The following is a 25741-nucleotide window of genomic DNA, read 5'->3' as shown; positions in this document are numbered from 1 at the left end:
GACTCAATGGCAGTGAGTGAGTTTTCTGCACTAGAATGAACCTTGCGGAGACAGTTCTGGCCGGCTTCCTGAATAGCACAGGCTCAGCTATTTCCCACCAGCAGGCATATTGGACGGACTCAGTGAATGCTTGTTTGCTGGATGGACTAACTGAGAATAGACCGTTCCCTCCCTTCGTTTTATCTTCACTAGACATCTTTTGCAGCAAACAAAGTTCTGGCTCCATAAACTTCATGAAAAAGGGAGACACATCCGTAGTAGCAATACTCCCGGCCCCCACTTCAGTACTTGAGTGATGATGTGCAGCCTCCCATCGCCCTTAAGCATGGAATACATCACATCTTGAGACACCATCTGCACCAGCATCTCTGTTACTAGGCTTGGCCGTCGTGTGTTTTGCTCTAAGCCTTCTCCTGAATGACCACAACCCTGATAGCAGTCCTTGCTGATGCCAATTTTCTGGTCATGCGGGTAAATATTTTTTTCAGTTTCCACTTGTTTTTTCTTCTAATCTCTTCTTGATGATTGGCACCAGCAACAGCACAGCAGTTTTGTGCACAATTTTTACTTTGTCATTCAGAATTGTTCTTCTCGCCAAATGAGTGATTCCATATGCTTGTGCAGCCGCTTTCATGAAAAGCGCACACTTTTGTTTCCATTATTAGTAGACTTCTTTCGATTACCTTACTCGCTGACTTTGCACGGGTGGGACACCCTAACTTTCAAAATGTGCACCTGGAAGTGGAACACCAGCACAATCGGCAACTACACGGTTCAACATCAAGGCTCTTAAGCACTTGAAATGTCACTGGTGTGAATGAAAAACTGAATTTTTAGTTTCAATGAACTTAAATTTAAGGTTAATCATTATTGTTCAACTCAGTCATTGAGAAATGTTTAAGCATTTGGGGACAACTTGGGTCTTTTGATTCACTTTTACTTAGTTTAATCATTTTATTGGGGCTCATACAACTCTTATCACAGTCCATACATACATCAATTGTGTAAAGCACATTTGTACATTCATTGCCCACATCATTCTCAAAACATTTGCTCTCCACTTAAGCCCCTGGCATCAGCTCCTCATTTTTACCCCCTCCCTCCCCAATTCACCTTCCCTCATGAACACTTGATAATTTATAAATTATTATTTTGTCATATCTTACACTGTCTGACGTCTCCCTTCACCCACTTTTCTGTTGTCTGTCCCCCATGGAGGAGGTTATATGTAGATCCCTGTAATTAGTACCCCCTGTCCACCCCATCGTCCTAGCGTAGCCACTCTTACCACTGGTCCTGAAGGGATCATCTGCCCTAGATTCCCTGTTTCCAGTTTCTATCTATACCAGTGTACATTGGATTCACATTTCAACTGTGTATTTGATAAACTCTATTTGTAAAAAAAAATCTAGGGTCTGAATTCAGATGTAATGCCAGGATAAAATACATATCAGCTGTCAGGACGACATGTGCCAAAGAAAAGGGGCAGGATCTCCCGAGGGCATTTTGAAAGTGATAACCGTCTCAGTGTGTTGGCTGAAATACAGTGTTGTAGTGCAGTAGAGAGTCCTGGTGGTGCGGTGGCTGGACACTTAGCAGCTACGTGAAAGATCAGCCTCTTGACCCCATCAACCACTCAATGGAAGATGCGGCTGTCCCGTCATTAAGATCACAACTTTAGAAACCCTCGGAGTCAGCCTAACTCTCCAGTCTGAAGGATCGCTACAAATTGGAATCCGCTTGATGATAGCACATTCACTATTAGAATGAACGATACTTGTTTCTTTTATTTTTAACACTAAAGTTTTCCATCCATGGCCCCGTGCTGCCCTAGAGAGTATATCCCTTTAAGCTAAACAGGTGCAAATTGGTGCTCTGTGCTCTGAAGGTTGGTTGTTGTTTGTTTTTAATTAATTAGACTATATTTATTTATTTAAACTCATTTCATTGGGGCCTCTCACAGCTCTTATAACATTCCATCCATCAATTGTATCAAGCGTATTTGTACAATAGATTGCCATCATCATTTTCTAAACATTTACTTTCTATTTGAGCCCTTGGTATCAGCTCCTCTTTTTTCCTTCCCTCCCCCCTCCCCACCCTCGTGACCCCTTGATAAATTATTAGTGTTTTCATATCTTATACCAACCACTGTCTCCGTGGTCTGAAGATGTTAATAGGTCTTAGTCATGTTCAGAAGAACAAGAATAACAAATGAAACAAAACAAGAAACAACCATAATTAAAATGAAGCCAATTCCTAATCATCACAGGTGGGATCCCCCCAGGGCAGACTCAGTCTGGATGGAATTCAGTATGCAGGATGGTTTCTCAAGCGTGTCCCAGGGCTCACACCCTGGGAAGAACCAGGGAAAGAGACTGTGCACCAGGCGGAGTTGAGCTGCAATGCAGTCCAGGAATAGCCTCGTCCTGCCTCAGAAGGAGCCGTGGAGCCAAGCTGGCTTTTCAGGAGTTCTCATGAGTTCAACCAAGAGAGTCCTCCTTCGCTGAGCCAGTGACTGTGGGTCATCCTGAGAAGACCATGACCTTGCGTTCGGTGTTTCTGTGTAGCTGTGGGGACTGGCAACAGAGCCGACTGACAGAACTCCTAGCAGCTGGGAGTCCTGACTTGAAGAGTCATCCAGTAGCACCCCATAGGATCCCCAACAATTTTATAATCATAAAATTGTTTATAAACATCTTGACTATTATCTTAAAACATACCAAACCAAAGAAACCAAAAACAGATTTTCAGACAGACACTACCTCATGGCCAAAGTCGCCTGTGTCCTGCAGCCCTGGTATCAACTGAGCGTGTCTCCCGGATCGTCTGTCTCCCTGGGTTCGCTCCCTTTCCTACTGACGTGGCCCCTTTAAACGTTTGAGTTTGGTTCCTAAGAGCAGACCAGACAAAAAGTAAGCCCAACCAGGACCGGAACCACCGTGAGTGGCCTGTGCTGTGGTAGACAATGCTGATTGCCTATTATTTTTCACTGTGCAAGCCCACTGGGGGTGTTGTGTTTGCAAGATGAGCTTTGATGAGGAAGTCAGCAGGTTGAAACCACCAGCCACTGTGCAGGAGAAAGATGGTGCTTTCTACTCCAGAAAAGAGCTACAGTCTCAGAAACCCACGGGGTTGCTGTGAGTCAACGTGGCTCCATGGGAGTGAGTTTGGTTTGAGTTTGTTCAAGTCCACAGGGAGCCCTGGGAGCCAGAGTCAGTTATGCTCTGAGCTGCTAGCCCTGAGATCAACAGTTAGAATCCACCGACCACGCCTTGGAAGAAAGATGAGGCTTTTTGCTTTTGTGAAGAGTTACAGTCTCAGAAATCCATCGGGGCAACGCTGCTCTCTCTCTAGGGTCCCTGTGAGTCAGCATCAACTGGATGGCAGTGCTCTTTGTTTTGTTTTTAGGCAAGTTCACAGGAAAATGAGCTTTTCATCCCTGAACTTTCTGAGGCTCCCACCTATATGCATTTTAATATAAATTAAATCTCCAATCCTTACGAAAGAATGGTCTATATTAGAAACATAATAAATGCATCTTTTGTTGAAAGACTAGGTAAGTACTTATTCTGAATCCGGGTCCTAAAAGGATGCTGATGAGCCATCAGGTGAATGACCTTTCCGCTGCTCAGCCACCCTGCGGTGAGCAAGCGATGCATGTAAACGTCCATTTACCCTGTGTTCAAACTCAGGCACAAAACTTCGAGTTGTGTTTCTTGTTTGGGGCATTCAAACAAAGAATGAAGTTTGTCAGGAGCGGTCCTTTGGGAAAAGGATCCTTAAATGACAGGGGGCAGGGCGCGACAGGTGGCGGGGCTGCACAGCTGCCACCAGGCAGAAAAGGTGAGTTATGTGTTGTTCTAGAGAGAAACTTCGAGAAAGGGCAGCAGGATGAAGACACTTTCCTCTTTCGGTCTCGCTGCCTGTTTCCCCAGTTCTTTACATGGCTGTGTGATTTCATGGAAAACAATTCTTAGTTAGGACACTTGAAAGAAGACTAAAGTAAATAAAGGAGACGGTCTTCGAAATATACCCTTCGTTCTGCAGGCAGTACTTTAATTTCAGTTTAAATGGGAGACCCAGGCCCTTTTTGGAGGGGGACGGTGCAGGCTGTCACACGTTATGGCTCTCCACCTTCCTCCTGCCCGACCCTTCAGACAGCACCTCAGGTGGCGCTGACCCCCCCAACCATCCAATCATTCTCGCGGCTACTTCATCACTGTCATTTTGCTACTGTGATGAAACGGGCAGCTTCTGTGAAAGGGTCCTTTGACACTCCCCACCCCCCAATGGGTCGCGACCCACGGGTTGAGAACTACTGCTTCAGCAGAAAGCGGTGTCGCTCTGTCCGTTGTGTCCGGAAATTTGCAGCACCTCTATCTTTTCATTTAAAAAAAAGCACATTGTGCATTTGAAAGAGACAGGAAAGAAATGATAGCCATTTTAGAGATAATCACTTGGAGCTTTAGGGAGCTTGGCTGCCTTGCTAGGAGTTACCCCTGAGCAGAGAGAAGAAAGAACTTCCACTGCTTCTCCTTCCTAAGTTCCTGCGTGGCCGGTCGCTGGCTGCTAATAGCTGCCAAGTGCTGGTGACTGCTAGACGCAGAGGAGAGTTCTTCTCTTCCATTCACGCTGAGAACTGGTACAAACGTTTTCCTTCAGAGTATCTAGGGGACGTTTTTGCCCCAGGACTAAACAGCTCTGAGGTTTTCCTCTCCTTCTTTTTAAACAATTAAGACAAAACCAAACCATGCATTACCATCAAGTCGATTCCAACTGAGAGTGGTCATGTGGCACAGAGTGGAGCCAAGTTCCATTGGGATTTCTTTTGTCAATCTTTGTAAAAGTTGATTACCAGGTCTTTTGTCCATGGGGTCCCTAGGTAAGTTCAAACAACCCACCTTCGGAATGGTAGTCCAATAAAAGTTGCTTGCCCCACCCAGAGACTTCTCATAAGTGTAAGGTAATTTAGACACAATGAAAAGGAATATTGGGAGTTACATAATATGGGATGAGACACATTTTGGTATAAAATGTTTCAGACCCCGGGCGTTATTTTCAAAGACTTTTCCCTTGATGAGATTAACTAAAGAACATATTTGCATGTGACATGATCTGCTTAGGGCTCTGTAAAAGCCATAGAGAGCCTGGGGGAGCAAGAAAGGAGAATTGTCCTTCAATCTTGCCTCCAATACTTTGTGACTTTGTCAAAGTCACAAGACCTCACTGTCCTATACTTTCTCCATACATATTTATATATGATGAGGATAATAATTACGAAGTTCAGTCCTATTGATCTCCTCTAGAGAGATTTGGAAGATAAGATCAAGGCAGAGGCAGTAAGAAAGATGGTGCAATAGAAATGAAAAGTGATATGATTATCCCTTTCCTCTAGGGGCTTGCTAAAACAATGTCCTACCGTCACTTTGAGGCTGACATTGACGTGATGGCCCAGGTGTCTGAACGGCATGCAGTGGCGAGAAGCACGAAGAAGGGGTTCTTGTCATTCTCAATACCCATGCCTCTCAGCATCGGGAGAAAAAAAAATTTTTAAGAGCTAATTGGTAACTTTTTATTTACATCATTCTACCAAATAAGTGGTTTCTAAGGCCAAGGAACAGAGATGTAAATAAACATGTTTATTACATGCAGAGGTACCTCATTTGAACACAGATAGCTTCCTTCAATTCCCGTGTGGGAGGGGACAGGGCACAGTGAGGGTATACTAATTCCCAAAGATCACACCGTCCATTGTTGACTGAGCTTCAGGTTGAAATTCAAGCTATATCCAAAGCTAGAGCGATTTCTACTATATTCATCTGCTTCCTGGTAACAATTGAGCCCTATTTATTTATGTTACCCCCGTTGTCTCATAGCATCGGATTGTCTTTGCTTTCCTTTTCCTCCAAGGGTACAATCACCAACTCCTGTCTAGAGGTAAATTAATGGCCACAATACAGTAAAAGTCTTTGTTTCCAAACCAGTGGGCTGGGTTTTCAGGGGCATAAATTCCAGGAATTAGCAATATCCCACATAAAATCACTGAAGTATGGCATCTGCAGTTATTTCCATGGCCTCTCTGACGCTCCCTAAAGGCGTAATTTATCACCTAGCACCTAGACACATCTGTCCATGCTCTCTGGAAAGGCTGCACTTGCCTTTCCCCAGGAACGCTCCAACCTGCCAGCACCAGGACTGGGGTTACGGTCTATCACCCCGCCTTGAGAGCCTCCTGCATGGGCCGTGTTGCTGCTAGATTAGAAACAACCTGTATCCTCTCCTGTTGGCTTTTGTATTCCTTCAATGGCCAACTTTATAAACAGTCCAAATAAATACATGGTATGTTTTGTTCTCCCCCCCATCCTCAGGCTTGCTTGGTAATTTGCAAGTAGAGAAAGGGAAAATACATTCGAGGAACTGAATAAATTAAAAGACAATAGGAGTTGAAGAACCAGGACCCACTGGACCACAACTCCATTCGCTATGTGCACAGTTGTTACAATTGCTGAGCCCAGGCTTACACTCAAAGGGGCTTAAGTGGGTGCAGCATCTCAGAGCACGGGGCAAACACGGGCTGAAGGAGAAAATGGGCTTCATAAATTCAAACTATAGAGTCCCTGGTCTGCCCCAGGGGCTGCCGGGCTCTACGTTACCAAGATTAGGGAAGTCATTCTTAAAGATTTAGAGACAAAAATGAACAGTGTAAAACACAAACCAAAGCAAGCTTTAATAGCCCTAGAACCCCAGCTTTCAGGTTAGCCATGGATACTGTGGGGACATGCTTGGACTTGTGCTATAAAAACAGATCTCAGAGACCTAGGACAATCCAACAACCAATCCAAGAAGGATTCTAACATTGCAAAATATTGGCAGTACTATGGTCTCAGCACGACTTCTTAATCTGCATTTACTCCTTAGTGACCATTCAGCCCCAAGAGTGATGGGAAAATATTCTCCTAGCTAGTGAAGCAGTAAGTCTTTCTGCATCCCTATGTCATAGATTCTGTGTGCGGCCTGGTAGGATTGAAAGGGCTATGGCAGAAATTTTAGACATATTTTCCCATATCAATATATGATCCTTCAGTAGGTCTTCATTCTGCATCTCATGTGTAGGGAGTATTTGGGCTTTCATCTGATGAACGATGACTGGCAGAGGCACGTCTAAGGTATGGCAGGTATGGCATGCGTCCTGGGTGCCATTGGAGGGAAAGGGGGGGTGCCCTGAGTAGCTTCTATTAACCATAGCATTTTCCATGGCCAGCTGTGAGAGGTTTTTTCAGTAAGCTATGACTTTTGTATTTGGGGGTCTGTGTGAGTCCGGGTAGACTAGAGAGACAAATTCCTAGAAACTCATGTGTGTATAAGAGAGAGTTTTATATAAAGGGTAATTGTAAATTAAGAAAGCATCCCAACCCAGTTCAGTCCAAGCCCATAAGTCTGATATTAGCCCATATGGCTGATATCAATCTATAAAGTCCTTTTCAGACTCACGGAACCCATGCAATGTCCCCAAATGCAGGATGATCACAGGCCAGTGGGTAGAAAGTCTTTGGATCCAGTGGCGCTGTAAGCATCTCGGAGCTGGCAGGGGTCTCTATGTGGCTTCTCCGACTTCAGAGGTCTGGTTGCATCAGGGTAGGTCCATGTGGCTTCTCCAGCTCAAGGCAATCGTGTAGTTCCATGTGTCTTGTCACCTGCAATGTCTCCCAGGGAGTCAGCTCAGAAAGAGAAGTGTCTCCTGCCTCCCAGGAGGAAATCAGATTTCCCAGAATCCTTAGGGGAAGGCGGTGTCCACACAGAAGCCCCATTGGCTATGACCAATTGACAGACTAGACTCCACCCCTTCACTCGTAATCTCTCAAATTGACAAACGAATATGTAACGACCACAGGGTCCCGTACCTTACTCTCAGCATCTCGGTGGCAGTTGTTAGAGCACTCAGTTGCTAACCAAAGATCAAGGATTTGCACCCCACCCACTGCTCAATGGGAGAGAGATGTGGTTACGTCCATGTATATTTACATCCTTGGCAGCCCTGTGGGGCAGCCCTATGCTGTGGCAGTGGGGTTGGGGGTTCCTGGCTTTGAGGCTTTCTTCCCCAGTTGCCTGTGTCTCCTCTCTACCTTCCTTTCACTCATGGTACACCCCTGCTCATTGACCCACGCCTGCCCTCCACACACCAGAATAGCAACAGCCCCTTTTTCCCCCAAAAAAACTTTTGAATGCTGGGACAATCATTCACGCACCTAAAGGGGAAAGTTACCCTAGCCCAGAGAAGGGCCTAGGCAGTGGGAGGACCTAGGAATGCCAACTGGACCACCAAGCCAGAGGCCTAATCATTGGGTGAACTGTCAAAAGTACATGAGCTGCTAGCAACTGAAGATGAGTGATGTTTCAGGAGGCCTGGGACAGTAGTAGCCTTGGCTTTGAACAGCTAACCCCAAGTTCAGAGGTTTGAATGCACCAGCCTCTCCTGGGGAGGCTGTCTGCTCTCATAAATACTATTTTTTTTAAGTCTTGGCAACCCAAAGGGTGTGTTCTACCTTGTCCTATAGGATTGTCAAGAGGTGGAATTGACTCGATGTCAGTGACTTTGGTTGGTTTGGGATCTGGTCAGATATTTGGACAAGTTTAGTGCTTGTTATCAGCACTATTTCCCATAGATATGCCAGGAGAGTGTTCTCTCGGTGCAGAAAATGTGCTTGTCATCAGCATAAGTATGTAGTGTTGCAACACTACTGCCTACGTTGCTCTGCCTCTTGAAAGCCAGCATTTTGGTGTGAATCAATTATGGAAAGTGATGCGCACCGCCCCTACGCACAGATACACACCCCACCTGAAAACCCGAGACAGAGCACAAATGTCTGGAATTGAAAAGGGAACACTGAGGCGAAGCCTTTCACGGAGGTTTCAAATACAGCAACTGGTGAAGAGTGAGTAATAAAGGAAGCTTAAAGTTATGTAAACGGATTTTAACACACGATTTAGATTTTTTATATTCTTGTGCATCTTACCATTATAGTGCACTCCTATGTATTTTCTCTAGACCTACAAATACCTGGTCAGGTATTGATGTGCCCACGCTCTTGAACAAAGAAATTGACATTCAGAGGTTTAGCCCACAATAGCATAGCCTCCTATGTGGTAGAACTGGGTTAAACTAGTATTTTAAAGCAGATTTCCCCCCTAGTTTTCCTCTCTTTCCCAAGGCATTTTCTTTACTCTGATACAAGCATATAAAACCTGACATAATATATGGAATGTGTCTCCAAAGTTCAAGTCACAGCAAGAACCATGGGGCTCATTCCAGGTGCAGATTTCCCCTTTGGACTGTCCTTGGTCTTGAGGAAGGCCCGTCTGTCACCGTTATATCTTTTGTGCAATGGAAAGACCAGTTGGATCCTTCACTGGAAAGTTGTTTGGTAATGTTCCTCAGGAGCAAAATGCTTTGCTAAGTAAATATTTAGAAAAATCTAGAGAATATGAATTAATTATTTTTTTCACATTCAATATTTTTACAAGGGGATGCTCTCTGATCCAAACCAAAACTCAGATATGATTGGAATCTATATTTTTTTCAGTTTCATGCCTCTGAGATTCTGGAAGACACTAGTGGGTCATGATAATAAATTTTCAAAATAAGGTGATTCTTGAAAGAAGAGGAGTATCAGCAATGCTATATTTTGTGGCATCACCCATTACAACCATTGGTTAATTGGGATTTCTCAGATGAAGCCCGGGCCAGCCTTTCCAAACCACCAGTTAGTGCTGAAGAGAAAGCAAGTGACTGCAGATCTTGCTCAACTCACTAGGGAACTTTAGGAGGCAGAAGGTAATAACTGAAATTAGAACTTGTCTGAAACATCAGGACCAAAATAGTTCTCGATATATGAAAATGGTCTGAAACATGAAGCAGAGTCGGTGCTGCAAAATACCAGCCTGCGTTCACAAGCATTGCTTCTATCTTTCCTTTGGAAAATGGTCTGCAGAAGTGGCTGAGAATGAGCAAAGCCACCGAGTCTTGCCTGAAGTACAGCGGGTGAAAGAAACCCAATACGCAGAAGGATTTGCGTAGGCGAGGACGAGGAGGTGCGGGGGATTCGTTCATGGAAAGGGCCCGGACAGCACACATGTTCTCAAGGGTCTTTACAATTCTACTCGTCTAGGACTTGTGCACCTGGAGGGCCTAGGGCTTTGCCACGTGCCTTCGACTGAATCGTTGCAGCATTATTAAGAGGATATTTTAAGATAACTCCTTGATAACCTTTACTTATATAGATAGTGGTAGATCTCAGATCATTGATCTGTTTCATGGCCTCAAGCAGTGCCTTTCAGAAACAAATGACACCGTTTGGCCTTTTGATAATGCAGGACTGCCTTGTCGCAGACATCGCACGAGCTCCCTTGGTCAGCAAGTCGAGAGAGAGCTGTTTTTAGGCCTGGTTGTGTCTTCGGTGTCTTATCATTAGACATCATGCCTGAGTTTGACTGTTGGAAAAGAAGTGAATCAGAGTAAAAGAGACTGTTTATAGTCCACGTGGAGGTTCTGCGGATTTCACTCGTGCCAGTTGATTTTTAAGTGCAGCTTTGTTCTCATACGCTGAGTGTAAAAACATAGCTTATAATGTGATATCTCTTCGGTAACTTCACAGATGTCAAATGAACATCTAGCAAATGTCTGCCTTGTGAACAATGGGTAATTTAAGACCCTCATTAGCTCTCCGCATCTCTACCCTCAATTACAGAATGTGGCATAACATTACTTTTGAAAGTTCTTAATGGATGATTATATGTCCAAGAATTTTCAGGAATTAACACCAAATGTTCGAAGAATTTTTTTTAATATTACAAAATAGGCTCTACCTCTGAACTCAAAACAGAACATCAATAGTACCATGATATCAAGTCATAGACCGAGTGTAAGTCTACTTTTAAAACTAAAGACAGGTTAATAATTAAATTATTATCAGATGGCAGAGTTAGAAGCTTTTAAATATATATAGTGTATGCATATGCTATGTGAGTGTATAATTGGCAATAGAAACACAGGAAACAATGTGGAAAAATGCTTTTTCCATGTTCAAAGCTATATTTATTGTCATCTTTAAAATGATGGTAAAATTATCATTCAAAGCACATCCATTTGTTCCCGTATCTACTCATTCCCGTCTTTTTGTACCGTTTGCATTGGAGACAGGCCATAAAAGTAATTCTTGTGCATTCTTAGGCCAGCGAATTGAGGAATTAATGATAGGTGGTTGGTTTATCCATAAGGTGCTGATGCAAAATGGAAAGCGTGGATTTGTGCTAGTTCAAGTGTTGTTTTGTTTTTTAAGCTTTAGTATTCCTCTGAATGTGTGTGAGAAACAGGCATGTGTCTGTGGAAATTTGGAAAGCATGGCCTTTTCTTTGCCTTCTGTGCACAGTGGAGACGGATGGCGTCTGCCTCGGTGGCCTGCAAGAATGTTCTGTAATGAGGAGAGAAAAGTTCCAACTATCAGGGCCATTGTTAAAGTTTGGATCATTCCCATTATACCTCCTGAGTGTAATAAGTGGATAATAATTCTCAGTAGCCATAAGAATGCCATGTTGCAGCTGTTATTAGCGTGTGTGTGTGTGTGTGTGTGTGTGTGTGTGTGTGTGTGTGAAGTTAAATTCTCTTTAGCACTGGTCTCTTGCTAAAACAGAGGTATGTAAGCATAAGTCACACAATACAGCAAAATTGCCAAAGAAGCGCCTATATGAAAAATACAAGAATACAAAGAACAGTTTATGTCTCCTCCTCATTTAACCCTTTGCTAGGCAGACCCCTCATTTAAATAAAACCATACCATTATGATTCCTATGTTTAGAAGGTCTGTCCTTGCCCTCAAGGTTTAGCATTTCAACAGCTGTGTTCCTGTATCCCCTGAATAAAAATACAAATTCCCATACACATAGACACAGACATATGCACAAGGAGTTAGGAAGTTTACACAATATGAATATAAGCTTAAAACATATTTTAAGAAAACAAGCATGGTAAACAGAAAAACATGGCATCGTTAAAGAAAAAAATAGGAAATCTATTTAAGATGTAAAAAGTTTACATTTTACCAATGTAACTGACTCATTTCTTTCCACTTTAATTAATGAGTTTCATAGTGAATGATTTTGCTCAGTGTGGTGTGCTACACAGGACTAGATGGGACCTGAGCTTTTATTTTTATTTTAAACCTACTTTATTTTAATGCCATTCTATCTGTATTAGAAGAAATATGAGTCACATCAGTTTGTGACATCATAGTTCATTAGGATTTTGAACATGACTAAGTTAAAAAGGGAGGGGCAGGAATAGGTGCAATGTTGATTTAAAGAAGAGCAATCATGAACGGTTGGCAAAAAGAAACTGAAGTTTGAGAATTATTAATACTAAGCATACTAAATCAATTACTATTAGAGAAGTGCAAGTAAAATTACATGCATTTTAATTAACCAGAACGTCGACTTTAGACATGCTCTAATTGTTTAATCAACACATACACACACACACACACACAGACTTCTTTAGACTGAAAAAAAGAAACAAACAGGCAATTGGCAATAAAATCAACTCTTTTCAGTGATTTAACAAGGGATAAAATTCAATTTCACCCTTTTTTTTCCCTAGAGAGGTGTGTTGTGGGGGTTAGTTTCCAGACCAGCAAGCAGAATAAGCATTCCCAGGGGACTGTTAGACATGCACAGGCCAGTCCTAGGACGGAGAGTCTCTGCAAGTGATGCTCAACCACCTGTCTGGCCGAGCCCACCAGCTGACTCCGTTGCAAGCTCAAGTTTGAGAATAACCGTTCAGTTAATTACATTTGAACCTTAGAACTCTGGTTCCTTCTTTGTTGAGTCTTTGCACACAGGCCCATGACAAACCAATGAATGACCCCTGGCATTTCTTAAAGGGAATACCACTTAGGAGATCCAGACACTGTAATCGCCTTGCACCTCAAAGAGAAACATGGAAGTAAAGTTTAACTTCTGATTGCCTCCTACAACCACACTCTCTCTCTCTCAAGTAATGTGCTGTTAGATTATTCAAATTTGTCCCAAAAGAATTAATGTTTATATCCTCTAGTAATTGTCCTGTGGTCCTTCTATAATGTGTTCTTCTTCTCAGCTGCCATATTTTACATCTAGCTTTGTTTTCTTTTCTAAATCATGGCATTGTGGCATAAATGATAGTCCAGGCTAAAAGTAGACTCCTGTGTGTTCCATGTGTGTCCTGGTTTTACTCTGCGAAACCCTCGCTTGTTTTCGATGTTTCACGTGTATAGGGAAGCAGCTAAGTGAGTAGGTTCTCACGACATCTTGGGTGAGAATTTTGCTTCTGACACTTGCTGAAGCTCAATCGCCTAAATTTTCAGCGCCTCGGTTTCCCTAAAATGGGGATAATGCTAGAACCTGCTTTAGGATGAATTTGTCTAACATATTTGATTATTTACGGGATGCACTTAGCACTGTGCCCGGCCCCTGTAAGCACTCAATAAATTTGAGCTACTGCAGTCATTACATTTTGATCCTCACCATATCCTCCTGATGTTTTTAGGGCAAATAATTTAATCCAAACTTTATTAAAAGAAAATCGAGACTAATGGAGGTTAGGTGGTTACCTGACATACTGCAGCCTTGGGATTAGTGAACAGTAGGACAGCAGCGGCTTGAGCCAAGAACTCCAATCTTTTAGGCCACTGCTTGTTCCTTGGTCCCCCATACCAAACTTCATGCTTTTTTTTTTTTTTTTGCTCTTAAATTCTTGCGGAACAAGAGAAGAGACACCATATCTCTGTTGCATTTTCTCCCTGGTTTTAAAACACTGCCTTTGTCCTCATGTAAAGATCGTGCCTCCATTTAATCATTTGAAGTGCATTTTATCTTTAGTGACAAAGTGTAGTTCTAGATAAGCTGCTGGATACAGCAGTCTATTCTATTAAGTCCAATCTTATGAAAGTTTCATAAACAAATCAATCGCCCTTGACTTAGTTTTCAGCCAACATCAACATCTATGGAGAATCTCAGCAATTAAAATAGCCATACATAATACCAGATGATAAATGAACACATTAAGAACTATGTGAGATCCTATAAAGAAACCAGCAATTCGTCCTGAGAGTCCAGGGAGGATGCCTAAAAGAGAGGGCACATTGGAATTGAACATTGGATGATAGACATTTGTCCACCGCAGAGGAGCAGAAGGACTCCTGAATGAAGAAAGCCCTTTGAACAAAGGAAGGAACAGGTCAGAGTGCTTTAGCTGATGTGAGGAAGCTGAGCAGGTGGCAAAGACTCGGCTACCTTGCAAGCAAGTCTAATGAGATTGAAGATGATTTGGTCATTTCCAAGCGGCGGTCAATGTATTTTAGGGAGATGGTGATGGTGCTATCGGGTAGTTTTTGGCCTGTTAACCAACCACGAGGTTGGCAGTTCAAACCCACCAGCAGCTCCACAGTACAAAGATGAGAGTGTGTGCTCTGGTGAAGGTTTATGGTCTCAGAAACCCTTCCTAGGGTCATGATGAGCGGCCATCCACCCAATTTCAGTGGGATTTTGGGAGGTTGGCACCAGGACCGGATTTGTGGTTTAAAAGGGTAACAAGGATGCAGTGTGATGGATGAATGCCAGTGTCTGCAGTGAAAACCATTGCACTAGCTCAGGATAAGGATCGAGGCTCAGGAAGCAGGCATCGAGGACAGAACAAACGCCAGGGGAAAATGTTGCAGATATACGCGACGGAGCTTAACACGTGATTAAATATCCAAAGTGAAATCAAAGAGACAGAAAACCAGTTTAGAGAGATAAAGAAACAACTGTAGCCCTAACTAAGATACAGAAATAAATTGAGTTTCTCCTTGCAATAAAGGTGAAATTTAATTATAAGAACTCCATCTGCTCATTTTCCATTTTGGTTACAGTAATAAATCTTATATTTTTATATAAAAGAAATCGTCTTTACCTTCTATTTTGGAGTCCCTGTGTGATGCAAGGGTTCATCCACTTGATTGTTAACTTGAAAATTGGACTAGTTCGAGTCCATCTAGAACAGTGGTTCTCAGCCTTCCTAATGCCGCGGCCCTTTAATAGAGTTCCTCGTAGTGTGGTGACCCCCCCAACCATAAAATTACTTTTTTTGTACTCCATCACTATCATTTTGATACTGTTATGTATTGGGCGACCCCTGTGAAAGGGTTGTTTGACTCCCCAAAGGGGTCGCGACCCACAGGTTGAGAACCCCGGGGCTAGAAGTGTCTTGAAGAAAGGCCTGGTGATCTGTTTCTGACAAATCAGTCATTGAAAACTATGGAGGGGAGTTCTGCTCTGACGCACGTAGAGTGGCCACGAGTCAGAGTCGACTGGATGGCAGCTGGTTACTGAGAGTAATCATTTACTGAACTGTAAGTCTCTTGAAGGCAGGGAAAGCTAACCCAATTGCATTTAGCTTTTGAATATCCAGTATCTTGATGTCTGGTACAGAATAGACCTCAATCCATATTTAATGCATTAGATTGAACTGAAATGTATTAATAGCAGTATGAGGACTGCTTAGAGGATTTTCTTGTATCTGTTCCAATTCTTTAGTTTATTTCAGACTTTTCATTTTGGCTCCTATGAGCTTTTTTTTTTTTCCCCCCAGTGCTGCAAACAGTTCTTCTTGACAAGAAAGAAAAAGAGAGTGAGTGAATTAGAAGCGGGGAAGGGGGAATTGCAGCATCTAGATTGAACTCTGCGGGTTTGCCTCTCTCATAATTCTCACCTTTGATGGGGAACTGTCCCAGATTTCATCCACCGGGCTAAGGTTCTGCCATGGTACCTTCTTAAATCAAGCTTGAAGGGAAATTGATTGAAAAGAAAACACCATTATGGGAAAACAATTCATTCTCTCTCCCTTGACAGAAGGGAGACTTTTGTCTATATTGTAGAATAAATATTAGCTGGCGGATTCCTTTAAGATCTAGAAGCCTGGAGGAGTCACCATGGCTTTGCTCAGTTTTCACAGGCAGATCCCCCTCCACGTTAGGACATTTGGCCCAGAGGTTGTAGATGCCTCTCAAACAGGAGGATGTTTTCTGCCTTAATTAGAGACGGGCATCTGATGACACCTGCAGATGTTTCTGTATGCAATTGTCTACGTCCTTTAAAGCGGGCATTCCTTCAGACAGGGAGTAAATAGTTGACTTATCTATTTCCATGAAAGCCTTAGATATCCAAGTGGTTCACTGTTTTCTGAGTTGAAAGACTTTCATTGCATAAAGGTTGAGTGATGGCCAACAGAAGATGCAATGGTCACGTAAGGGTTTAGACGGTAGAAATGATTCGTGTATCCTTTAGAGAGGGCCCAGAACACACCCACTTACCCTTTCAGTAGGAAAAAAAAAACCCAAGACTTTATTTTCTCTTGAAGAAATTGCAAAGCTGTAGCACATGCTAGAACAAAACCAAGCCCCGAAACCTGGCTATTTGGCAACATTCTATTGGTCTCAAAGTAGACATTCCCTCCATACTTCAACCAGAGGCCTTACCCCCTCCATTGGGCAATAGCTGGCCTAACCACGCATGGGTCCATTCCTGGCTTGCAGAGGAGTTGAGTTTGACCCACCAAAGGTCTCTTTGCACAAACCTGTGCTTGGCAGGCAGGCGGGTTCTTACATAGCAATGCAGCCGGATACGTGGATCCTGAGAGTAGACAAGTGGCAACAGGAACTCGTTTCACACACACATTGACTACACTCTCCCAACCATCAGCAATAAGATACTTGCCAATGTAATCCATCCATCCCCCTGCTATCCAAGGCCCAACGCCAGACGCGCTTCTGAAATGCTCTCCTTCTGAGCCAATGTTGGAGGCATTGGTCGTCTTGTCTTGAAACTTTAGTTCTAATTATTTTCCTTTCCTTCTCATGATAGGGATGTGTATTATTTTCTGCTTTGTTTCCTATTATCCCTCTCTTCCTCCCATCACACCCTCCGATCCCCGCCTCTCTCCTCTGTTCTTTTATCTTGAAAATTTGAGCAAGAGTTAATGGACTCATGATCTAAAAAAAAAAAGGCTATTAGACTCTCTGTCATAAAGCCTGGAGAATAGATACTTGAATTCTCCTTGGCTTGAGTCAATCCTTTATCCTTTTTAGGTAAATGAATTAAGTCTCATGCAGTTTCCTGTGTGGGAGAATCTTCTTAGATGAATCATTTAAATGGGAAGCTCTGCCTGCTCATCAAGGGGCACGATTTCAGCATTCTCCTGAGTATTGCGCGCACACTTAGTACAGTCATGGAGACGCATAAGGCAACCTTGTGCCTTAATCTGTGTGAAGTCTTGATTCATAGGTGGTTATTTGGGTAAAGGGTATAACTGCAGTTTTATAGCTCTGGATCTCTTTCTAAAATTTCCCTGGGGCCATTTTAAAATGAGTTCTTTTTGTTCTTTTGTGATCTCAAAACTTTTTATAGGAGGACCTCAGGCCTAATGGTTACCACCAGCGAACAAAAGTCACCTCCCATTTAGGTCTACACCCCAGCTCCTTGTGGACTCTCAGAAGAGGTGACACAGGGACCACACAGAGGCCTAGTGGATTATGATTTGGGCTTCAAATCTCAAGGTCAGGAATTAAAACCTCCAGCTGCTGCTCTGGAGAAGATGGGGCTTTCGGAACCTATCAAGAGTTACAGTGTCAGAAACTCAGGGGCAGTTCAAACCTCTCCAGTAGGGTCACTTTGAGTTGGAATTGACTCAATGGCAGTGGAAAAAGGTGGCAGGTGTTATAAGTGCTGTGGTTCCTGCAGAGCCACTTTAAGACCTGCAGGGGCATATGTGCATGCTGAATTGTTTTTATCACTACCCTCAAATGAATCTGGAAAAAGCCAGGTAGGTTTTCCTCAAAAGGAAAATCTGGTACCTTTACCTTTACAATGGTTTTGCGTCACTTGTTAAATCTTCTCATGCTTGTAAAGGGCAAGTCTTAACTCCTCAGGGTTTCTTGCAATAAGAAGAACTTTAAAGGGACTCATTTGGGATCCGGAGAGATCCCCTCAGAAGTGCACACCCATGGCATTACCATTAGGTATTACTAAGTGCCATTCTGTTTTGTGGGCTCAAACTTGCCCCGGGAAGGCCTGTGTCAGGAGGACCAGGGAAGATTGATGGTAAGAAACTAGCAGGGTCTGTTCTAAATGTTTCAGACGAGGACACAGAGAAGTTAATTAACTGGTTTGAATTCACACAGCTAATAAAGTCTAGAGAAAATGATCTCCTACGTCCACATGAACCTAAAATGTACACCACTTCTGAAAAGACTGTCTCATTCATTTCGTGTAAACCCCGCATCTCACCTATGAGCTGTGTAGGGTGAGAATTATCATGCCAGTCTTTGGCATCTTATCCCCATCACCGAGAGATAACATGAGATAAACATAGAAAGAATGAAACTGTGAAGGATTTCATTTGCTTAGATCCGCAATCAATGCTCAAGAAAGCAGCAGATGATGCACTGCTTTAGGTAAATCTGCCGGATAGGAACGCTTCAAAATACTGAAGCATAAGAATATTACCCTAAGGACTAAGGTACACCTGCCTCAAATCATGTTAAGTTGCCTCCTATGCACATGAAAGTTGGACTAAGGAAGAGACAGAGGGAGAGTCATGCGTTTGGATTATCACATGAAAGAAACTCAGACTGTCTAAAGAATGCACACATTTGTCTCAGAAAAGTGCAGTCAGAATGCTCCCTAGAGGCAAGGAGAGCAAGGCTTTGTCCCCTGTACTTGGGGCAGGTCATCAGGAGAGACCAGTCACTGGAGAGGAGCATCGTGCTTCCTGAAGTAGCAGGGCAGTGAATCAAAAGGCAGACCATTCGTGAGATGAGCGAACATAGGAGCTGCACCAATGGGTTCAAACGTCGGAACGGTTGTGAAGGTGGCACAGTGGTGGGCAGTGTTTCCTACTGTGTATCAGGTCCCTGTGAATCGGGACCGACTGATGGCACCCAACAACAACCTCAACGGGTTTGGGAGGGCAGATCTTGAAAAGTCGGTAGAATATGTTCAACTTGCAAACCCTGTAAACTGAGGCATTAGTCTCATCCCGAGAAAACAATTCAGGACAGGGAAGCAGATGCCATATGGGCACTAGGAAAGGTGTATAAGAGCCCTGGGAACTTAGCGGAACTCCCAGGAAGGAGCGCAGAGGGAGGACACTCACAGAGGAAATGGGGGCGTATGGGCCACCTTTTAGGGACTCCCTGTCTCGCCTGGGAAGGGTTCTCCCAACCAGAGCTGAACACTGCCACTGGTTGATCACCAGTGAGCACCAGCAGCTGCTGAGGCTGAGGGGAATCCAGACAACTGAGCAATTAACCTTTGGTGAGGGGTGTGAAACTCTAATTAAGAGCTGGGTCTCTTCTATGATCTGGAATGGGGGTGCTGGAGAAAGATGGATGGCGGGGAAGAGGGTGTAAGAGCTGGGGAAAGGACAGCATGCTGGTGAGTCAGATTTAGACTAACGCCCAAAGGGGTGTGAACAGGTGGGAGCAGAGATTCGGATCCCTGAGTAGTGATGCTGTTGCCAGGGGAGGTGCCATTTCCCATCCCCGTCACCCTGCTCTGACTGTCACCAAAGTCGGCAGCTTTGAGGAAACTGAAGCTGGCAGCTTTGGCTCTTCTCTTGTAATTCTTCTTCTTCTTCTTCTTCTTCTTCTTCTTCTTCTTCTTCTTCTTCTTCTTCTTCTTCTTCTTCTTCCTCTTCCTCCTCCTCCTCCTCCTCCTCCTCCTCCTCCTCCTCCTCCTCCTCCTCCTCCTCTTCCTGGTTCTCCTCCTCCTCCTCTTCATTTGCAGGGCATCACGGAAATTTCTATGTAAATTTGCTCAGTGTAGTAATTTGGCAGCTTTTCTGTTGACAAATGGGACACATCCTAATAGTCAGGAGTCTGTTCTACCTAGCCTGTGAGGAAGGGGAGGTGGTGGATCCTCTGGAAGCTTGGAGACATGGAGGATCTTAGAGAAGTCTAATTTCCACAATCCTCTGTTGGAGTTGTCCTCTTTTAGATACAGGAAAATAAGCATTAACACCCGTGAACCTGGTTTGTACTGAAGAGTTATTGTCCTGGATTTTTTTCTTCCTCTATCACTTGGTTAAAGAGTACTCTTCTAGCAGTCATGAGGCAAGACCACACCCTGCCAAAAGTCACCTAGACGTGGAGGCATGCAAGGCATGTGTGTGTGTGTGTGTGTGTGAAAAGTTTCTCATTCTTTATCTTTGGAAAACAGGTGACAGTGGTGTCCTGCATGATGTGACCTGGGAGGACTGTTCATTTACTGCTGAGATGTCGTTGTTGCTTTATTTTAAGAATCAAAGACCTCAAGGGTGGGCCCTTGGGGGGGATTTCACCTAACTCAACTCCCAAGGAGATCATTGTCTGCACATTGCGCGCCCCTAGTTGACAATCCTTCTTATTATGACCCTGCTCAATAAGGGAAAGGTAGGTGAATGAGGAGGTTTTTTTTAAAGACAAGGCTTCTCTAATATATGATCCATCTGTGTTTACCTCTTCTTTCCCTGCAGCTTTCACTACAGGATCAGTATATATGCAGAAGCTTCCATTTATTCTAAATGCTGGGGGATGGAAAGGAAACGATGCACGTCCTCTATTCTTCTGGAACTTTTCTTTCAGGAGTGCTTGTGGCACAATGAAGTGGTTTCATAGTTAAGCACTGAACTATTAACTGAAAGATCAGTGGTTTGAGCCCACCAGCCCCTCTGAAGGAGCAAAATAGAGCAGTTGGATTCTGTAAAGATGTCAGGCTACAAAAAACACATGAGACAGTTCTCCTATGCTACTTGGTCTTACAAGATCACAGTGAGTTGGAATTGACTTGATAGCAAGGAGTTTGAGTTGTGTGTGTGTGTGTGTGTAATATAATGCTTAAGTGCTTGGCTGCTCACCTAAACATTGGCAGTTTGATTCCACCCAACAGCTCTGTGGAAGGAAGACCTTGGTATCTGCTTCCAGAAGGATCCCAGTGAAGAAAATCCCATGGTGCAGTCCGTTACTGTTATGTGGTTTACTTTGACTTGGAATGGACCCCACCACACCACCTAACAATAATTTAGGAAGGAGAGCCATGTGACAGACTAGTCAGTGGATACGTTAAGGATAGAATCTGGTGGCTGCGTGGAAGAAGAAAACGTGAATGCAGAAGGGTCTGTAGCCCCCTCTGAAGGGACAGCAGATAAGCAGAGACCTGACTCTATAGGAAGGGGACCACCATTCAGAGATCTGAGAGACGAGTGCTCCAGGAAAAGGAAGGTCCTGAGGTAGGAAAGGAAACCTTAGGTAGACAGCTGTTTACTTTCCCCACATACTTTGCTCTGTGGGGTTTTCCCATTTCCACGCTCTGTCTCCTGATTGGCCTGTAATGTTCACATTGTTCAAGTCAGGTTGACGAGCATAAAGCATTTCATAGGTTACCTTAGGTATCCTCAAGTCAATGTCAAGTCATGGTGGCTCCATGGGTGTCAGAGAAGAGCTAAGCTGCACAGGGTTTTGATGACCGATGACCTGCTAGCTCATTCTTCCATGTCACCTCTGGGTGGACTCCCAACCTTTGATGATCAGTCTAGAGTGTAAACCACTTCCACATCTACCAGGCTCTCGTCATCCCTTAAATTAAAGGGTTTTTCTTGTTCTTTGTGACTGAATGTCATCCACTCAATAATCCTCCTTTGACTCACTAACCATAGAGCCCCTGGGCGATCTCATTGATTCCTCACCTTCTTCCCTCCTTTAATTCTGCTCTTTAAAAGTAGCTCTCTGTGCAGATCCTTGCTCTCCTTGTCTAAAACCAAATCAGTTCCTTTTTTCCTGCCTCTCAAACCCAGATTTTCCAATAGGAAAATGCAGAAGTTTTTACCATGAACATTTTAATAATGACCAGTCGAGAGTCCTGGGTTTTCAGCCCCACCTTCTGTGCTGTGTTTTGTCTGTCTAGGCTGCCTCAGCAGAGGAAAACCTGGCATGTATGTTTTATGATGCTGCGCTATAATTTCAGATGTGATTTTTGTAAATATTACTTTATATCATGCTCATAAAATCCTTGGCAGAGGAGCAACCCAAGAACCGGCCATATGCTTCCCATAGCTTAGAGAGACGTAGGGTGATCGAGGAACGCCAAAGTCCCGAAGCCCAAATCCTCCGGTGTCTTCCACTCTTCAGCCACCTCTGACCTGGTCTCAGTTTTCACTCCAGAGTGATTTGCTGGTCTCACCATCCTGGATAGGGGGGGAAAAGGAAGGGAAATAAATATACATATGAATTTGTTTTGTTTTTTCAGTCTTACCACAACCTGCTGATAAAGATAGTAGGGAAGAGGTAGAAGTGTGGGGCCAAGAAATCCCAGTAACTGGAAAGGAAGCATTAAGACTGAGACGACTCTGGCTTCCTTAGGACCTAGGTTTTGTTCTGGATTTGGGGCAATCATTTGTTTCTGAAATCCATTATCTAGAAAAAAATAAAACGCTTCCTTTTTTTTTTTTACACAAACGTGTTTACATGACACACAGGAAAACAGGCCCAGCATGTTCCTTTCTAAATCTGACTCTTCTGGATAGTTAAGAAACAATGAGGCAAGGTTTGTAAACCACGGTCATAGAGATTCTTGATTAGAATTCTTTCGTTCCCTTCTTGGGCCTTATTTTTAGTCATTGGCCAGCCCCTAACTCTGTAAATTAATGATAAACGAGGAATAAGAATTATGCAGTCTCTGCCTGGTGTTTGATGAACACTACCTCTTCTTCCTCCTCTTTTCTCCCACCACCCGTAAGAGCCATGGCAAACCATGTGCGCCAGGATGAATGTAGATAAAGCAAGGGTGGCAGAGACAGTCAGTCCTTCTCTGCAAGCTTTTTCTCACTGGGTGAGTGAGGGTGAGAGAAGATGTGACTGACGTCCCCAACCAATCCTTGGATACGTTCCCAACCAGAGTGACAGGCAGAGAAGGGCCAAGAGCCCCACGCATTCGAACCAAAGCCACCAGTTCACACCTCCAGCTCTCATCCAACCCTCCACTTTCCGCGCAGCGTGGCCGCTGTGACCCGACTACTGAGGAGCTGCAGCCGCCCCCCAGGAGAGCTGCCATGAGCTAAAATTAAGGACTGCTGCTTCTCTGTGGAGACCATTAACCCAATTAGAGCAAAAAATTAAAGGAAATTACAGCCTCATTAAATGCAAGCTAGAGAAACTCCAATACGGCAAACTGAATTAGTTATACAATTTAGAACTTTGCTCAAAAATCAAAATAATTTGAAATTGCCAATAACTTAAAGGCTGACAGAAGCCATGTGGCAGCCATCGGGTGAGCTAGGAAATCAGCAGAAGTCCACAGCTAGGCTGCAGCCAGGGAACTGACCTGGCAAAGCCATCCTGGATAGGGAAAGAAAAACTAAAAATAATCATTTTTTTAAAGTCTAGTTATTGAGGGGTTTGGCCTGTCTCCTTAGGAAGGGAACATATTCCTCTGAAAGTCTTTTGTTTTAAATATAAGATCAGGCTAGTAAAGAACTAATTCAAGGGGTATAGGTGAAGGGGCTTCAAAGTTCAGGGGAAATCTGATTGTCATTGTAATCCCACTATTTCCACAACATTTTTGAAGCTCCCTCGTACTGAACCTTTGGACAGCAGTGGCTCAGTGGAAGAATGCTTGCCTTCCTCCGCATTCGGTTCCTCAATAATGCGCCTCATATGATGTGCGGCTGCAGGGGAAGCTTATATGCTGTTATCATGCCGAACTGCTTTCAGCAGAGCTTCCAGACTAAGACAGACTAGGAATCATGGCCCGGAGTCCTACTAAAAATTAGTGACACCCTTATGGATCACACTGTCCCATCTGCCACCAATCTCACATCCATTGTGCACAGTGTCACCAGGAGTTGAAAGTCAATATGTATTTATTGATATTTTATGAAATAGGGGTGAACTAGACCCTGATTAATTGATGTCCATATTTTATTTATTCTTCATAAAGGTGGCAGACTATTTAGCCCATCATCACTCTCCTGAGTGATAAGCGTTTCCTCTCTTCTCAGTTACTGAAACTCTAAGTTTGGATTCATATAACCCCAAGCCTCTATCACAGGCTTCTATTCCACCCTTCTCCCATCCCTGCCTTACTACTGTTCACAATGTCCAATAAAGAATAATGTTAGGGGGTGAGCTTCAGGACAGAGCAAGCCTCCAGCTGTAGAAACCTTACCAAGTATGGCAGGGAGTGTCTCCACTTCAGACCAGCCACTCAGAGTTTCCACAGCCCATCCTCCCAGCAGAACGGGTACCTGAAATGCTTGCCTGCACTAATTGATGCCTCGAGCTGTTTCCTGTTCCATGTGAGCCTTGGACTTGTTCTGGAAGCCAGACTCATTGAGGAATTGAGAGCAAAGAAAGCAGCCTAATCAATAATCAACACCAATGGTGCGATTCCAGGGCAGGACAAGGTCATGGAAGTCAGCCTCTAAGAGACAGGAATCTCCCCTCTTTGTAAAGTTGTTCAGAGTAGATCCAGCCATCACAAATGTGTCAGCAGCCTCTAAGTGCGGAGATAACCTGTCCAGGATAACTCAATCTAAGGCCCTTCATCTGTTGCCAATGTGTTTCTGAAGCCCTATTTTTGTTTCATATAACTTTTAAGAAGACAATCTACTTCCCCCCCAGCCCCCTTGTCCCCCAAAATATTGTTTTATGTTCTCATACCATCAAAGGAATAAATTTCAGTAGGAACTTATAGAAAAGGAAAAATAATACGTTTTCCAATCTTCCTAAAATAACTGTGCTTGTTGGCATATGTCAACCCAGGTTTCTTCCATGTAACTAATTTTGTTTAGTTTTTTAAACTATGGATCTGAGTCTATTTTCCACCATGAGCCAGGTGATGTGCTACCCACCCCCCTCCCATTTTCCTCCAGACACGGTGCTACTCCATTCTCCCTTCGTTCACTGTCATCCTGGCCAGCGCTCTGTGCAAATCAGTGGGAGGAAACAAAGAGAATGATCGCCAACCTTATTTGTCGTGAGAGACTAAGAATCTGGTTACACAAATGGTTCAGTACAAAGACTGATTATTCAAATCCAGTGGGGCCTTAGAAGACAGACAGGCGACCTAATTCTGAAAAAAGTCAAAGCTTTGGACACTCTACAGAGCAGTTCTGCTCTGAACCCCTGAGGTTCCCGTGAGTGGAAGGACTGGGTAGCAGCCAAGAACAGCGGCAGATAGAGACCAGTAACAGCTACCTGGGATCCCGTTATCTTGTTAATTGCACTACTAAAATCTCTCCTTGGAATTCCACCCTGGTTATTTAAAAGCCGACTAGAAGTAAAATGCAAACTTCATCAACGTTCCTTTGCTTTCCGTCTGCTTAGAGTTGCTGTCTGTACTTGCTTCGCTTTCCCTACGTGTATCTACATGGGGTGCCCAAAAGAAACAAGAATTATGATTTCAAAGCCATGGATGTATTTATTTATTTTTACAAAACTCTCCATTACACCTAATACATTTGCTAAAGCTGCGATTATATTCTTGGGAATAGTTTTTCAAACTCATCTGTTTGGAAGGCTGACAGCACCTCCCCCGTGTGTTTTCTTTCTTCACCCCTTCTCCGTCATCATATCACTGTCTTTCGTGTCTCCCATCATTCCCGGAGATGAAAAAAAATCTCACAACACGAGGTCAGGTG

At 43.7% G+C, this 25741-nt stretch overlaps 1 protein-coding gene across 6 annotated transcripts in view; it reads left to right on the top strand.

Annotated features, from left to right (window-relative positions):
* Window positions 1-25741, top strand: part of NRXN3 (neurexin 3) — a 1780548-nt gene that overhangs the window by 976898 nt on the left and 777909 nt on the right. The gene's annotated exons all lie outside the window — the stretch shown is intronic.

This window comes from Tenrec ecaudatus, chromosome 14 (assembly GCF_050624435.1).
Source record: "Tenrec ecaudatus isolate mTenEca1 chromosome 14, mTenEca1.hap1, whole genome shotgun sequence".
Classification (NCBI taxonomy): domain Eukaryota; kingdom Metazoa; phylum Chordata; class Mammalia; order Afrosoricida; family Tenrecidae; genus Tenrec; species Tenrec ecaudatus.
The sequence above is the reverse complement of the archived record's forward strand: the minus strand, read 5'-3'. Positions and strand labels throughout refer to the sequence as shown.